At 50.8% G+C, this 16,846-nt stretch overlaps 1 protein-coding gene across 2 annotated transcripts in view; it reads left to right on the forward strand.

The window, feature by feature from the left end:
• The window catches only part of WWC1 (WW and C2 domain containing 1), a 132,121-nt gene that overhangs the window by 29,047 nt on the left and 86,228 nt on the right, over positions 1 to 16,846 (forward strand). Inside the window, exon 1 of one of the 2 annotated variants that reach the window (XM_064480083.1) lies at positions 12,028 to 12,095. The exons of the other annotated variant lie outside the window; for it this stretch is intronic. The gene's annotated coding sequence lies outside the window, so the exon portion shown is untranslated. Of the gene's footprint in view, positions 1 to 12,027; positions 12,096 to 16,846 lie in introns of those variants that run through there. 2 annotated transcript variants of the gene reach the window in all.

Consider the following 16,846-nt stretch of genomic DNA (forward strand, 5'->3'; position numbering starts at 1 on the left):
AGAAAAATAAAAGGGAAAGTGAAGTGGTGTAAAGCAATGTTTTTTTGTTTGTTTTCCTCCTTTTTTTTTTCTTATGAGGGGAGGTAATTGGCTTTATTTATTTATACTTGGAGGAGGTACTGGAATTGAACCCAGGACCTCGTGCATGCTAATAAGCATGCACTCTACAGCTTGAGCTATACCCTCCCCCATAAAGCAATGTTTGTTAATAGCTATGGCTTTGGTTAAGATGTAAATTCTTTGAATGATTACTAAAAGAAGCCTCAAATTTCCCGCCACCCCCAGCCAGATCCCCCTCATCGCACCCAGGGATGTAATACATTGAATAGGAGGGTCTTAGGGATCGGCCTGGGACCCGCACTCTCCAGGAAAAAGACTTCTGAGTTTCGATTTGCCGCCCAGGAAACACCCCCTTGGAAGAAACCCTTGAAAAACTGGGATGTTGTGTGAAGGGAGACCACATGTAAATTGCATAACTTGTGCAAAGGCATTCACCTTCTCCTAGACTTAGTTTTCCTATCAATAAAATGGAGAACAGTCGGCACTTGGAGAATGGCGAGGGTTTATTGGGATGGTGGATGCTCATCACAGCATCAGGTAATCATTCTTGTTCTCCCCACCTGTACAGAGCCCACCCTGCGTGGATGGAATGTGCCGGACAGGGAGGTCTCAGTGGGAGGGGGTCCTGGGGTAATGAAGCTAAGACCTCCCTTCACTTCTACAGACACTCACTCCCTGAGGCCCCTTTTGCCTTTTCTCTTTCTTCTTTTCCTCTAGGGAGGAAGAGGAAACGGGGAGGGGAGGGAGAGGGACGGGGAGTAGGGAGAAGGATGCAGTGAGGTTGCTGGGACTGTGGCAGGCTGCGTCTGGGTTTGGGGACCACAAGGCTGTACAATTCAGTAAGAGGGAGATTGTTACGGAAACGACAGGCCAGCCAAGAAACAAGCACCACTCGGAGGGTTGGAGTACTCAGATGTATTACGCCGGCAGGCTCAGAGGGTCTTCTACTCCGAAGCCCTGAGCACCTCCAAGACGTGCGCATGAGGTTTTATAGGGTAAAGTACAAGCTTGGGGTATTCGGCCAATAGGCATGGAACAGCTTTAGCCGCATCATTATCACAAAAGTGGAGGCAGGGAGGCAGCAAACCAACATTCCAAAGCCAGGAATATATCTTTGAAAATCCAGCTGGCTAGCAAAAAACATGACCAGCAAACCAACACTAATTAACCTGGATTTACAAGTTAGTCCAGCCGAACTCAGATCAGTATTCCAATACCTAGATTTGTGAGTTATCCTGCCAGCCCAGCCTCTCCTTCACATTCCTAGACTTGTGAGTTATCTTGTTAGACCAGCCCGGCTTTTCCTTCACAAGACGAGGAAAGAGTTGGACCCTCGTCACCATCCTCTTCCCTAGAGCCGCTGACTATAAGAAGCAGCTGGTGCATCCAGAATCCTGTACAGCCAAACCCTCCCCGCTTCCCCAGAGCCTCAAACCGACCTCAAGGCAGAGCTGCCAAGAAGTAAGCTGGGTGACTCACAGCCGATCCCCAGTTTAGGGCCATTAGAATCCCCCTCCCCCCTGGGCCGGGGTCATGCTTCAAACAGCAGCTTTGCCATTTCCTCACTCAGCCTTGAGTGTGAGAGCAACACAACCAGGAGACAGCCGAAATGTCTCACACTGGGAGCTGCGGAGGTAATTTGGGGGGCATCCACCCAATGGAGTGCTGTGTGGGCGGTTAACCGAGTGCAGAAGAGCCCCAGGTGCTGACATGGCAAGGACTCCAAGATCTATGATTAAGCAGACAAGAAGATTCAGAACAGTATGTTTTATGTTTTTTAAAATGGGTTTAAAAGCATTATATCCATATGTAGTAGAGTCTTACAGAGGGGCTCTAAAGGATTCTGCATCCCACAGAAACATTTGGCCCATGCAGAATTAAAATAGCGGCTGGTCCAGGATCACCCTTTGAGCATCATTGCTTTGGAACCACTGTGTGTTCCTACAGCCTCACCTTTTCCATGTCACTCAATTGCCTGCTTGGCTCATGTTGTGATTTGAGTTTGCGACTCCACGTCAACGGAGGGAGATCGCGTATGCACCGGAGTGTAATTTTAAGGAGTGTAGTTTTAAGATGAACTTGTTTCTTTGCTTTTCAAAGACAAGGCGTTCACATCTTCAAATGTTAACACGTCAACAGCTTCAAATTGGGGCTGAATCTTAGAAATGCTGTTGGCATAGTCCTTGCCAACACCCGCACAGACTCTGGTGTTCCTGCTCGCATCACTGGTACCTTGACGCTTCTGTGTTTCAGTCCTGAACCATTTAAGACTGATCTTTGTTCTAGATGTCTGGTCTTTGACATCTTCTGGGAAAGTCAAGAATGCCCCAGAATCCAAACTCAAAGTAATTTTCAGCAGCTTGGAAGTAAGCTAGAGGCATTATCTGAGGTCCCTTTCCAGAATCACTGCCCAAGCGCTCAGTGGCACAAAGAATGGCACTGTGAGGACCCCACAGGTGTGCGTGACTCAGAGCTGAGGAGGGGTGCAGTCTTATCAACGCCTGAGCTAAATGCATTTTCTTTTTCTTTTCGTATATGGAAAAGAGAGCCATATAATTAAGTCTATGTCTGAATAAGCCTAAATGAGCTTTTTCAACTCATGTAAAGTAAATATTCTAAGATAAAGCGTGGCGCCATAATTTATTGGCAGTGTTATTCTTTCTTTGTTGTATATATAATAAAACTTTTGTAATTGAGGCTTGCTCTCTTGGGTTTGATGAAATCGTGTGGATGTGTGTCTGTGGATGTGTATGTGTGTGTGTGTCTGAGTGCATACAACTGCTGATGTGTCCGTGAAAGTATTTCTGGAAGGACACGCAGGAAATCTTTTTTTTTCAATTGAAGATAATTGACATATAACATTATGTTAGTTTCAGGTGTACAATATAGTGATTTGATATTTGTATATCTTGTGAAATGATCATTGTAGTAAGTCTAGTTAGCGTCTATCCCCATACAGAGTTACAAGTTTTATTTTCCTTGTGATGAAGGCTTTTAAGATCTACATTCTTTGCAACTTCCAAACACAATACAGTATTACTAACTACAGTCACCATGCTGTATATTACATCCCTATGACTGACTTATTTTATTACTGGAAGTTTGTACCTTTTGACCCTCTTTACCCAATTCAGCCCCCCTCCCCAGGCAACTGCCAGTCTGTTCTCTGTTTCCATGAGCTTTTTTTCTTTTTAGATTCCACACACAACTGAGACGGAAATCTTAACTTTCTTGTTATTTGAGGGGCTTGTATCCATGGGTAAGGAGGGGAAAGTTTTTGCTGCCTGTATTTGCAAGTGGTTTTTTTTTTTTTTTTTCTGACTTTATTATTTTTTATCTAATTTTTTAACTTGTATTTTAAAAATTGAGTGGAGGTACCTTTAGTGTCTCAAGCCCCATTTCTGACCTCCTGACCTTCAAATCTCTGGGGATGTAACTCCAGGGGCTGGACAGCCAGGTTTGGATCTCCATCTAACTTGGCTGAAAACTAGCCAGCATCTCCCCGTTCATGAGACCAAGAATTCCCCGAGGCTCATTGGGGTTTCAGAGAAATCACTAACCAACCAGTTGACTGTCTCGTCGCCTTCCCCTTTCTCTCTCCCAATTCCTGCCTCAAAATGTTTTTTTGAGTACCTCTCCTGTATGCATAGCATCCAACAAGCTTCTACAGACCCTCCTCTCCCTTCTGGAACTGGAGGAAACGCCCCTTTAACACTAGAGGTGCCTGAAAACGTGTGTGTCGTTACAATTCTTGACAATCTCTTTACCGCCTTTACGTGCCCTCGATGCTGTGCACCCCACCGTGGGGAAAAAGGCTTCTCCTGCCTGGAGTGATCCTGATGCAAGGCCAAGTGTAGGTTTGTCAGATGACGGGTAGCCCCTCTGAGACCTTTGCAACCCAGAGAGGCTGCTCAGAAGTGATGTCTGTCTAGAAATGCCGAGCTCACTCACTGCTGGTGTGGCTGCCGTGGATGCCAGGTCTGCCAGGAGAGGGACGTGTGGAAGGAGGGCAGCCCACCCAGGCTCCACCTGCACAGCTCCCCACCCTCCACCATCAGCCCAGATCCCTCATTTTGAGGACTTGGACGCTGCTACTGAAGTTCCCTAACTTTTTCTCTCCTCACTCCCCTCTCCATGGTACAAGGTTCTTAGAGAAAATCAGTCTGATCCCGCCACCCTTGCCTTAGGAACACTTGGATGCTCTAGCGTGGCACATGGGACATAAATACCTGATTTTGCCTCTCCTGACCCATCCTGCCCCCTCCACCCCCCAACTGTACTCTGACCACAGGTCTGCAACGCATGGCAGTTTTATGCATTTGCAAAGGCTAGTGCCTCTACGTGGACCTTCTTCCCTCCCCTCTTCACCTGTTAATTAACACCTGCTTCCCCTTCAGCCCTGAACTTAATCAGCACTTACTCCACGGAGCCTCCTCTCATACTGCTGAGTTGTTCAGACCCACCCGGAAGACAGGCTCACGCCTCTGTGCGCTGCTGCTTTGCAGAACTGCTCACGTTATTCGCATGACCGTCTTCTCTGCAGCACTGCAAGCTTCCCAAGAGCGGGGGCTAGGGCCGTTTTCCATCAAACTGCATCCCCAGCGCCTGGCTCCAGTAAGCTCTGAGCATATCTGTTGGACAAATGAATGAATTGCGGACCCTCCTGCTAAGCAGTGATGCTCCTCCCAAGAGCCAGTGGCAGGCCCTGCCCCCAGCAGGATGCCGCGGAGGAGGCTGGTTGGTGGGATGGAATGCGACAGGTCCCTCTGGTCTCCTGGATACCAGAGAGGGTGAGAATGTAAACGGCAGCCCAGAGGCTGCATTCTTGAAATTTCATTTCAGCCCAGGAGGAGCCTGCAGGGAAGTGAACCTGACCTTGAAGTTCTGGCCTTTATTTTTCACCCCCTTCTCTGAAAAACATCGAGATAAAAGGGGCAATCATGCAACACATTCTTTCTGAGGGAGCTGCGAGGTGGGAGCGTCTAAGGCACGCTTCCCTCATCACCCAGACCTGCTTCTTGCTGGGAGAGGTGTGCCTTCCAGGATTCCTTGGCATCGCACGGCCCTGGAAGAGGCGAGGGTGCTGCGGCATGCTTCCTGAGGGAGCAGGGACATCTCAGCAGCAGTTCCCCAACTGAGGTGCCACCAAAGTCAAAGATGGGCTGAGAGAATAGCAGGTGGTTAGTGAGCATCTATTATGCCCCCAGGAAATGTGCTAAGCACTTTGCATGCTTCATGTGATCTGATCCTCCCAACACACCCTTAAGTGAAAGAACTTAATTAAGGGACAGAACCCGGATTCAAACACAGTTCCATCCACCTGCAAAGTCTTTGATTTCCTTCCCGCAGGGGAACTGGGAAGTCTGTGTTGCTTAGAGCGAATCACTTCTCCTCTCTGGTCCTCAGTTTCCTCAACTATAACAAGGGCATTGGACTCTTATCAGGGGTTTTCACATGTTTTTTTTAGCCATGGAGCCATTTCTCCCAGTGGAATCTTGCCCTGACCCCTGGCATGAGAACCCCGCCTTTGCCTCCCTCTCCTGCTGTGGCCAGCCCGCCTGGTTACGTGGGTCTCGGGTGACCCACATCGCCTCAGACAGAACCCTGCTTGAGATCCCCAGCAGTAGGTGACTTCCAAAGGTCTCTCCAGTGTGGTCAGCCATCTCTGCTTCTATAATTTTGGGTCCAATAGGAGAGCCAGGGCACGTTCTTATTTTTAAAAGCAATACTTTGTGGTCTCCCACCTGCTCAGGGCCCCAAGTCAGAAGGAGCTGAGCTAGAACAACACCCTTCTGGTGTGTTTAGACACTGGCTTCACTGTAGGGAGTAAAGATGAAATTCATCACCGTAGTGGTGTGGCGAGGGTTCTGACTTGCTGCGAAATCCATGTCAATTAGTGGCTATTGCAAGACAGCTGCATTTAAACCGGATGGGCTCAAATCCCCGCACCTTCACTTCGCAACTTGTGCCTGGGAGACTAGATACCAAACCTCTCTGTGCTTTAGTCTCTCCGGTGCGTTGGGACGGTGATGACGCCCACCTCAGGTCCTAGTGTTACACAGCGTGGTGGATGTACTCAACTAATACTAGCCATCATTCATCATCACGATTGCAAAGCACATGGCATTTCTAACATGCCATGACTGCAGTTGGGAATTGGCACCCCGTTAGATAATCTTGAGTTGTGTAAAGTTTGGGGTGGCATTCTAAGAAAAGGGAGCGTTGCCTCATACTCCCTTATCTGCCCCCCAACCATCTACACCAGCTGATGGTGGCAGAATCGTTGGGGTCCTGTGAAGACCCGAACTTGTAACTTCCCTCCCTTTTCCACTCTGACATGTGTCAGGGGACAGCCTGCTTAATATCCATATGCCCCACTCTTGCGATGAGTTATTTTTTCTCTTTACTTTTGACTTACTCTTTCAACAGATACATCAGTGGTTTGTCACTGGGGAAGATTTTGTCAACTCCTTTCCCACCCACCCCCGCCCCAGGGGACATTTGGCAATGTCTGGAGACATTTTTGGTTGTCACAACTGGGAGGTGCATCTAATGATCAGGAACCAGGGATGCTGCTAAACATTCTACAGTGTGCAGTACAGCTCCCCTGCAACGAAGAGTTACCTGGCCCCAGATGTCCCGCAGCAGGGGCTCATGGTGAAGGCCAAGGTCGAGACACCCTGAAATCTGTGTTACGCACCCATGGTGCAGGCCTGGTGACAGACAAGACAGATCTGGTCCTTGCTCACGTGGGTCTTGTAGTCTAGTGTGCATCATATGGGGGTAAGGGGGGCAGAAACTAAATGACTGAAAAAAAGAAATAAACATATAATTGCCTATTGTCGTAAGTTCCATAAAGGAAAGAAAATGGTGCCCTGGTGGAGAATAAACTAGAGTGACCTAATTAGGATGGCTCAGTCAGTAAGACTTCTCTGGGAAGGTGACAGTTAAACTGGGATCTGAAAACCCAGGAGCCAGCCACGTGGAGCGAGGAGGAGCGATTTCCCAGCATGACGCGGACTGTGCGGGGTGGCTGCCGTGGAGGGGGCCTTGGAAGAATTGGTGGGAAGGAGCTGAAGGAGGTCAGAGAGCCTGACATGAGGGGTATTCAAGCCTGGGGAAGAGTGTGGGTTTTGTTCTGAACGTAGTGAGAAGACACTGGGAAGCCTTTAACAGAGACGTGGCAGGACCTTGTTTAATTTTTTTTTTAGATTTATAAAGTATGAATTGGAATTGGTGCTGAGAGGTGCTAAGAAACGAGTCCTGGCCATTGTAGGGACCAGGGATTCCAGAGAAGCCCCAACCCCCTGCAGGTGTGAGGACCCCAGAGTCCCCCGATCGAAGACGCTTTGAGTGGGGAGAAGCAGAGCACATCAGCTGGGATCCTCGAAGAAACCAGATTCCCCCAGAGCAGGGGCGCCTGGGACCGGGGGACAACTAGCCGCCTAGTGAGAAAGAACGCCAGCTGACAGCTCTTAGGGTCGGGGTGGGGGGTGGGGGAGGTGGGGATCTCATTTGATGTGAGTGAGGATGTCGTTTGTTTTTGCCAAGTGGTTCCCACTACAAGCCCAGGGAGCCCCAAGGTTTGGGGAACATTGTTCTGTCTGTCTCTGGTGGTTCAGCACGGGTTTTGCCTGCTTCTGCCACTTACCAGCCATATCCCCTTAGGCAAGCTACTTACTCTCTGAGAGCCTCAGTTTCCTCATCTGTAAAGTGGGTGAGTACTTCCCTCCGCGGGCTATGTGGCTGAAATAATGTTCTGTTTGTGAAATGCTTAGCAGAATGTCCAGCGTGTAGTCAAGGTTTAATGAGCGAGTTATTACGTAGTTTAGGTAACAAACACTTTTGCAAATAATATTTAATCCTTATAACAATCCTAGGAGATGGGTACTATGATTTTTTTGTAAAAACAGCTTTATTGAGATATAAAGACCATACAATTCACCCATTTAAAATACACAATTTAATGATTTTTAGCATGTCCATGGAGTTTTGCAACCATCGCATAATCACTTTTAGAATGTTTTATCACCGTAAAAAAGAAACCCAGCTCCCCTTAACCATCACCCCCTCAGTCTCTTCCCATCCCTACCCCCAGCCCTAGGCAGCCGCTAACCTACTTTCTGTCTCTATAGGTTTATCTATTTTGGACATTTCATATGAATGAAACCATACGCTATGTGGCTTTTTGTGTCTGGCTTCTTTCACTGAATATAAAGTTTTCAAGGTACATCCATGACGTCATGACTTCCACTGTGCCAGTACCTAATTCCTTTTTATTGCCAAGTAATATTCCACTTTATGGATTTACCACATTTTGTTTATCCACTCATCCATTGATGGATATTTGGGTTATTTCTACTCTTTGTTATGAATAATGCTGCTCCAAACATTGATTTACATGCTTTGGGGTGTGGATAGGTTCTCATTTCTCTTGGGCACCTGGTAGACAGTACTCTTACCCTTGTTTCACAAGTAAGGAGACTGAGGCAGGGAAAGGTGAGGTTCCGTGCCCAGGTCCCACAGCTAGCGTGTGACAGAGCTGTGGTCAGAACTCAGGCGGTCCAGTCCCAGAGTCCGTGCTCTCTTGGGAGCTTCCTGCGTAGCAACTGCTGTGGAAGGAGCCGGAGAGACCAGGAGAGCAAAGCAGACATGTCCCTGCCCTTATGAATCTTCCTGGGAGACCACAGGGCCATCAGACACACAAAACAACCAGTGTGACAGCTTTAGCAGCAGAGTTACAGGTTCTGGTAGGTGGGCTGGTGGGCCCTGGGCCGTGTCAGCAGGGCTTGGGCTGAGAGCTGCAGGGTGCAGAGGTGCCAACCAGGCAGGGATGGAGGGAAGGGAAGCAGCAGGCTTGCCTGTGCAAGCCCTCCAGGGTAGGGCCAGTAGATCATGCATCCTTCAGAGGCCAGGCATCTACTGAGTTTTCATTTAGCCCTCATAGTACCCTTAGTAGGTGTTCATTGTTCTTGTTATTATTATTATTATTACCAAGTGTTGTTGTTTGTACTTTTCACCAGAATTTGTAACTCTTCTGTGGCCCAGTTTTTCTGCAGAGCTGTGGTTCACAACATTAGTGACACCCTACATCCAAGTTCAAGGTTTAAAATAAATAAGGTTACAGTAGCGCACAGCAAAAAAAAAAAGGTGACAATGAATATATGTATGTTCATGTATAACTGAAAAATTGTGCTCTCCACGAATTTGACACACAACATTGTAAAATGACTATAACTCAATAAAAAAAATGTAAAAAAAATAAATAACATAAAAATAAAAGTTACAGCAAGAAGGAGAACCACCTAAAAGTTTGAGGACAAGAGTCTTGCCGGCATTCAGGCCTTTGTGTGGTGTGAGAGGCTCTACCCTGCACCACATGGCAGGGAGAAATGACTGACCCGTTTCTTAACAGACCCCATGGCCAAGAGGGGCACACACCTTCAAGGGCATTGGACCAGGATGCTGCAGCCGGGATCTCCAGCTGCCTGGAGCAACCTGCTCCCTAAAATGAATCAGGTCCCTTGTATCTGATGTGAAGAAGCAGCGAGGAAAAGGGCCTGGGAAGCGCAAGCCCACAGACCGGCGTCAGCAGGTCTGGAGCTGGGCTAGGAACCTGTTATTTCGGAAGTGCAAAACCTGCAAAAGAGACCGCACACACCTTGCACTTGGTAGACATGCCTGAAACCCTTGTTGGGAGCATAAACGCGTGCAAGATACTCAGGAACATCTCCTGGTTTGCCCTGAGCGAAGGCATGCCGCTGAGCCATTGCTGAGAAACCTGTGTGCCTAGTTAGAATTAGTTAAAAAGTAAAAGCTGGGGAGCTCCCAGGGCCTAAGTTTGCTATGCTTTTTGAGTGATTGTTCCATACATTGGGGGTAGTTTAGAAATGATTGCCGAATGTGCCTTGCTTTTTAATGTGGCAGTGCATGCTTGGGTCCTCATGGAGTGATCTGAGTAAGAGCCTAGAGGTTAAGTCAGGCAGGGTGTCTCCCCCAGCCCCCAGATGCTTCCGCTCTGATTTGGGGGCACTGGACAAACGTTCTGAGGGTCTCTTGGGAGTCTCAGGGCAGGGGTGGGGGGCACGCAGGGCAGGGGGAGCTGAGCAGTGCGGGAACAGGCATTGTTTCTCTAGAGTAAGAAAACTATTCTGAATCTGTGACTCTGGGCTTATATTCAAGGTCCTCCTTCCTTTCCTGATGGGGTCCTTTGAAATCACCCCCCAGGCATGCGCAATACCCCGCTAACCCACCAGACCAGCCTCTGAGTGACAGGGGTCCTCCCTAGAGGCCAAGGGCAGGGTCTCCCTAAGTAGCTGCAATGACTTTGGACCACTGTGTGGGTGGGCGCTGTTTCCGGGGCCTGGGATGCTGGGAATTCTGGATTTAATGAGTTTGGGCCACAGCCCCCTAGCGGAGGAGCAGTTCCATAGGGGACTGCGTATGCAGCTCGCCATGGTGGGGTCCGTTCCAGCTTCCCATTTGCCTCCCCCAGTGCTCACCCTTGCCTCGGCTGGAGAGGGAGCCTGGAATTGTGTGCCAGATCCCAGCGGCTGCTCCAGGACCTTCCTTACACCTTTTGTTGAGATGCTGGTGTGGAGAGAGAGGTCCTGTGAAGTCTTTGCTCTGTCTGTTGGGACCTGTTTGTGGGTCCCCTGCTAACGTGGGACGAAAACCCTGTGTCTGCCCTTCTGTCTGCCTGTGGCCTGATCTGAACACAGGCCTCATTTTCCCTCATCCACCCTCCACTCGAGTGTCAGGGCAGGGAGCTGAAGAAAGCGGGGATCCATTTCCTTTATTAGCCTGGGTGAAATCTGTTGGAGGTTTTGACACAAAGTCACTGCCAGGCAAAGTCAGTCTGAAAAAACAAATCCCTGTGTGTTCGTTGTCACCGTACACACCAGGCGTTATGCTGTCCACCGTCCCCTGCGGATACCGCAGTGATCTGAGCAGGCCTGCTGCCTGCCCTTGGGAAGGTCACTGTCTACAGGGAAGGATCATAAGTCATTTGAAGCAAAGCTGGGATCTAACCTGGTCTGTGAGGTCAGAGGAGTGGTGTTCAGGCAACTGGTTTACTCGTTCAACATGCCTGGCACGAGAGCGTGTTGAGCACCTGCTGTATCCGAGCACGGTGCAAACTCGTGGCGTGCCTGAGCTCTTTTACCCACGTGAGATAGGTCTTCCTGTCTGCCACGTTCTACAAGTCGGGGGGTGCAGACCGAGGGGTGAAGTGATGTGTGCCGGGCACCCAGCTGCCCAGTGGCAGAGCTGGTCCTGAGCAGAGGGGACGCAACTGCTCTGTGTGTGTGGTGGGGGTGGGGCAGGGGGAGACCCGAGCCGTCACCCTCACCCTCGCTCCTATTTTCCTGCCAAGGAGGGGCACGTCCCCAGGATGTTTGCAGGCTTTATTCCGCCTGGGCACTTACCCAGTCCCCTTTAATCCACGGCCGGAGGGGAAGAGCTGCTGGCACTGCTGGCAGAGGGGAGGGCCACACAGCATTGTCCCGATCCTGGGCCACACCTCTCAGCAAGTTCCGGGGTGGGGTGGGAGCTTGGCCGGGAGCACAGGCCTGCCTTTATCCCACCTCGATGTCAGCCGGCCAGCGGGGAGCCTGGCCGGCTTGCTAGCTGGAGGTGACGGCCATCACAAACACGGGCTTCTCCAAGGAGGAAGTGCAAAGGCTTCCTCCCGAGAGCTGGGGTTGGGGAGGGCTGAGGTGTGGTTGTCTGGTTAAGGTCCACTTGAAACACACAGAAAGATGAGAGTGTTCCACCTGGGACAGGGCCCGAGGAGGGCCTTCCTGAATGTGGCCTCGAAGGAATTTGGTTGGGATGGGGCTAGAGGTGACCGGTCCCCAAACTACAGTCTAGGTTCTTTGCTTGGGGACATGGGAAGAAAGGAGTTCCCGAGGGGTCTGAGGATTGTAATAGGTAACATGCCTCAACCACGTTCCATTTTACAGAAGAGAAGACTGAGGCACGGCGAGGTCAAGCGCTGTGCCCAAGGTCCTAGAGCTGGTAAATGGAGGAGCAAGGTGGGTTTTCCTCCCCACTCTACCACTGAGTGACCATCACCAGGTCATTTCCCCTCACTTTCTCCGTCTCCCCAATGAGATGACTGGACATAATGATTTATTTCTGAAAGTCCTTTCACAACCAGTGCCCGTAATTACATTGCAGGGACTTGCAAGGTCATTCCGTCACAGAGGGGCAGGTCCTCTTGGGCACCTAGGTTTCGGACCCCCTGCCCAGTTCTCCCCTTGCTCGCCTGTCTCTGAGCCAGCCTCCTGAAATCTCCTGAAGACAGGATCTCCTGCCTCACACATCCAGGGAGGGTTTTGTTTTGTTTTAAATGTGTTCCAACACTGAGCTCCAGGGGCCCCCTTTCCTCTTCCCTGTAAAGGCTTTCTGCCTCCTGTCCCGCTCTGTGGGTCCTGGTCACAGCCAGGCAGCCTTGCGTTCAGCACAGCCCCACAGCTGGCGTTACCAGCCCTCCACGAGTTACTGAGCACCTGTCCCAGCAATTCCCCAAGGTCGCGCAGTCTGGGAGTGGCTGCTCTAGGCCGGGACTTACCCCCTGGTCTGCTGTGACAGGCCTGGAGGAGCACTGCGTTCTTCCCCCCTTGTTAAACTGGCTCTCCTTCCCTTTGCTTCTGTTTGCAGACAAGGTAGAGCAGGGCTGGGAGTGGGGCTGACTACCCCTAGCCCACTGGACCTGGGTCTTCCAAACCCTCCAGCTTTTGGAAAAGTTGGTCTGGACCAGCAGGTCCACCAGCCCCAACTCTGTGACCAAAAGCAGCCACCGTAGTGCCTTTGTTTCCTCAAACTATTACTCGACATTCCACCCAGCAGACAGGGTGGTGGTCCGTGTGGGTACCACCTGGCAGGGCCCTCCGAACGTGAGCTCTCCACCTATGCTGCTTAAAACTCCTGCTTCACCTGCCATCTCCAGGTCGTTCCTCCAGGATGTCAGGACCCTCAGCCACACTGGACATCAAATACTATAGGGGTAGATTGGGCAGGGACTGAGGAAATCCAGCAGAAGTCATTGTCAGCCCCAGGGCTCCGATGATGGCTGCAGGACTCGGGTTCCTCTGTCTCCTGGCTCCACCTGCTGCCCTATTGGCTTTATTCTCAGTTTCCATATGGTGAGCTTCTAGGATTCAAGACGAGTGCAAAAGGGGGTCTCTGTCCTTCACGGCTCAGACAGAAGTCCTGGGCTTGACTCTCATGGGTCCCTCCTGGGTCACTTGCCTGGCCCTGAACCAGAAGCCAGAGTTCAGGGGCACAGGGTGGGGTTTCATCCAGCCGACATCAAATACCCGTCTCTAGAGCCAGGGTAGAATCAACTTTCCACCAAAGCACACGGGCTGAGAATCCTAGAGAGGTAATTGCCCCGGGAAATTTGCAACATGCTCACCAGAAAGGGCAAAAATGGGTGCAGAACCCCAAACCTTGTCCTCCACATCTTCCCCTGCTGGTCCGCAGGGCCCAGTCCCCAGGAGGTCGTCCATATGGCCCCGAGGGGCACCTGGCCAGAAGCTGAGAGCTCCTTCTCTGGCCTGACTTTCCCACATCCCCTTGGCTCCGACTGTCCAGCAACGCTCTGTTCTCCACTCAGAGATGAAGGGTGTCTGGCCAAGGGCAGGACATGGGGGGCGAGCAGTGAAGGAAAGGCTGTCATCTTCATGATCACTTATTTGTCCATTCATTCAGTCTTCTGCTCTTTGGATTACTCTGCCTTTTGCTCAACACATGTCTATTAACGTCCAAGGCATTGCAGGCAGTGAGTTAAATCAGGGTTTCTCAAACTTCCGTCATCGGAACACCCTCTTGCAGATTTGTCACTCAGGCATTGGGGTACCCTCTTCTCAGTTTCCCTCTTCCTGATCGCTGGCAACGGCCAATAGAAGCAAAATGATGTGATCAGTCCCTAGCCGATACGTCTGAGCCTGGAGTCTGATCTCTTTGTTCAACGGGAGCTTGGCAGATGTTGGAGGTGTTAGAGACACGTCACCACACTGAGACTCTGTTCTTGATCGAATCTGAAAAGCTGAAAGGGGATTGAAAAGATCCTGAAAGATCCAATGCCTGGTCCTGCCTCGTGTGTTTGCCACGTGAAGTTGTCCTGTGTGCCACCGAAAAGCATCATATACACGTGGGAAAATACAGTACTGGAGGGATTCAGACATGAGTCCAGCGTAGACTTTGCCTCGAAGCCAGCTCCACTCCAGTAGGAGAGACACAATGAAGGTGCGACGAGATGGAATGTGAGGAAGGGGGGCTCTGGACGAAGTGCTGTGGGAGATCAGAACAGGGTGCTCCCCTAGGGGCCTGGGGAGGAGTCTGACCCCAGAGAAGGGGGGAGGGCATCGCAGGCAGAGGGGAGGCAGGAGAGAGGCCGGGAGGCGGGGGCGCTGGGAGAACAGCGCGGAGGCCTGCCCGCGGGCATGCTGTTTCTGTGCAAATGCCACCTGCTCGCTCAGTGTCCTGTTTATACTTGGATCCTGAGACCGGGATGTCTGCCCGGTGACTTGCTCACTCCCCACATGCTCTCCACCCAGGATACCCTGCTTTGCCCCACAGTCTCTACCTTGTCATCCTGGAGAGGCAGCTGGTGGAGTCGAAGGAGCCGGTGTGGATTCAGAGCCCAGAGCTGCTCCTTTCCAGCGGTGGGCCCCTCTTTGCTGTGACCCGGTGGTCACCCGAGACCTGACCTCAGAGGGAAGACGGGGAAGTAAAATGAGAAAGGAACACAGCGCGCTAAGCATGCAGCCTGGCACGGGGAAGAGCTCAATAAACTTTAACAGACACGGTTTGGAAAACACTGTTCTGGACACGCTCATCAACTGTTGACAATTGAGACACAGTTGGCTTCTTATCCCTATTGCTTCCCTGTGACTCTAAGCAAGTTAACCCCTCTGAGCCTCAGTTTCATCATCTGAGAAATGGGGTATCCAGCCAGGGAATGAAATAACATTGACAAAGAAAGAACCCCATGGTCTGCCCTTGGCAGGCATTTCCGGCTTCCGCTGTGCTTTGGGTTTATCTGGCCGTTATTCAAGTATCATTCATTGAGCTCCAACTTATGCCTCGGTTTCCGTCTAAAATGCAGATCGTGATCCTTAACGATGCAAAACAGGGTCCTCTCACAGGATTGCTAGGAGAGGTAAACTGAGTTAATACTTGTGACTCTCAGGTCAGTGCCTCCCAAATGCCCTGCAAGTGAGGACTCCTACTGTTATTATCATTAATGAGGTGAAGTCACTTACCAGCTGGCCAGTGACTTAAACTCGAACCTGGACTTGGATGCTCCAACACCCATGTTGCGTCCACTCCACTAGCAGCCTCGCTCCCACGTGGAAACCCTTCTGTGTATTTTGGGCTCTGGTAGGGGGCCCGGGACAGGCGGTCCCCGCTGCCTCTCGTCCTGGGGGCTCCCCAGGCTCAGCTCTGCAGGTCTGCTCATGTTCTTCTCCTGCCTCCCTAAGAGGAGGCCACCACCAGCCTTCCCCCTTCCCCCCCAGGTTTCCCTGGAGCAGCTCCCGTGACCAGTCTGGCTCTCCCTTCCAGAATTTTCTTCCAGGCCCTGAGGTAGTTCTTGCCCTTTGCATGTGAAGTTCCTAAGTAAAGAGACAAGATGCCGTTGACGTGCAAACACGGAACAACCTTGTTCCTGGCATCAGCCTACTCTGACCTGGCCAAGTCTTTCCACCTTGGAGAATCAGGGCTGCCTCTCCTCCCCTCCCTAAGCCTCAGGGGTGGGGGGCCTGGCCCCCTTGGCCTGGCACATGGACTTGACGCTGTCCCTCCGTAGCTGTGGGCCATCCGGCCAGTCACAGCCCCTCTCGAGGCCCTCCTCTCTGCTGCACACGAGAACAAGTGTTGCCCTTCAGGACCCAGGCTACTTCCTGCTTCCTCTTGGGAGCCTCCCAGGAGCAGTCAGCCTGCAGGCTCTCCTTTCTCTGAATCCAGTGGCCCCTTTTATGAAAGTTCTATTTTGAACCATGTCTTCATTGTTCTCATGCCCCCAGGTATATTCCCGTGCAAGCGTGGATCTACTTGTGTGTTTATTTCCAGCTAGTTGTAAGCTCATGTGCATGTGCGGGGCTGGGCGCATAATAACTCTGCAAGAGGTATTTGTTCATTAGCTCAAGCTCCTTTGAACATGAGTGTTTTTTCATTTTTTGTTTTTGAGTATTGAGGCCATCGAGCAGACATAAATCAAGGTTCACCGTTGAATCCTTTTGCATTGATTTGCTTGTTCTGTAAGGAAAATCACATTTCAACTATTTGGATAAATTTCTGAAATATATTTTAGCTTACTTAAAAAAAACTTTCTTTCTTCCATTCTGCATTTTTCGGGACCCCAAGGTGTGCCTAGCATGAGCACTGTCCTAGGGACAAAAATCTTAATTCCTGAAGTCCCCTTTGGTGTTCACCATGGACCTCATTGCAGGATCTGACTTTGCCAGTCTATAGGGAGAGGTTTCTGGAAGCCCATGTCGTCCCTTCCATCAGCAAGTTTCTCCTCTGTGGACTTGTTCTTGTCCTGTCGGTTCCAAGTCTTCCCAAGGAGGCTCCTCAGGGCCTGCTCTTGGTCGTTTCCAGTTTGCTGTGGGATGTATGGAGGGCATCAAGGATCGGGGGCAAGCCTGTAACAGGGGCCATGTGCTTTGTGACCCTGGAACTCTGGAGGAGTCTGGTGCTGGCTTTGTAAGTGTTGGGCTCAGGGACGGTGCCTCAGGAGGAAGGGAAAAGGAAAAAGACGACCAAACCAAGCAAA

This window comes from Camelus dromedarius, chromosome 27 (genome assembly GCF_036321535.1).
Source record: "Camelus dromedarius isolate mCamDro1 chromosome 27, mCamDro1.pat, whole genome shotgun sequence".
In the NCBI taxonomy this organism is placed as follows: domain Eukaryota; kingdom Metazoa; phylum Chordata; class Mammalia; order Artiodactyla; family Camelidae; genus Camelus; species Camelus dromedarius.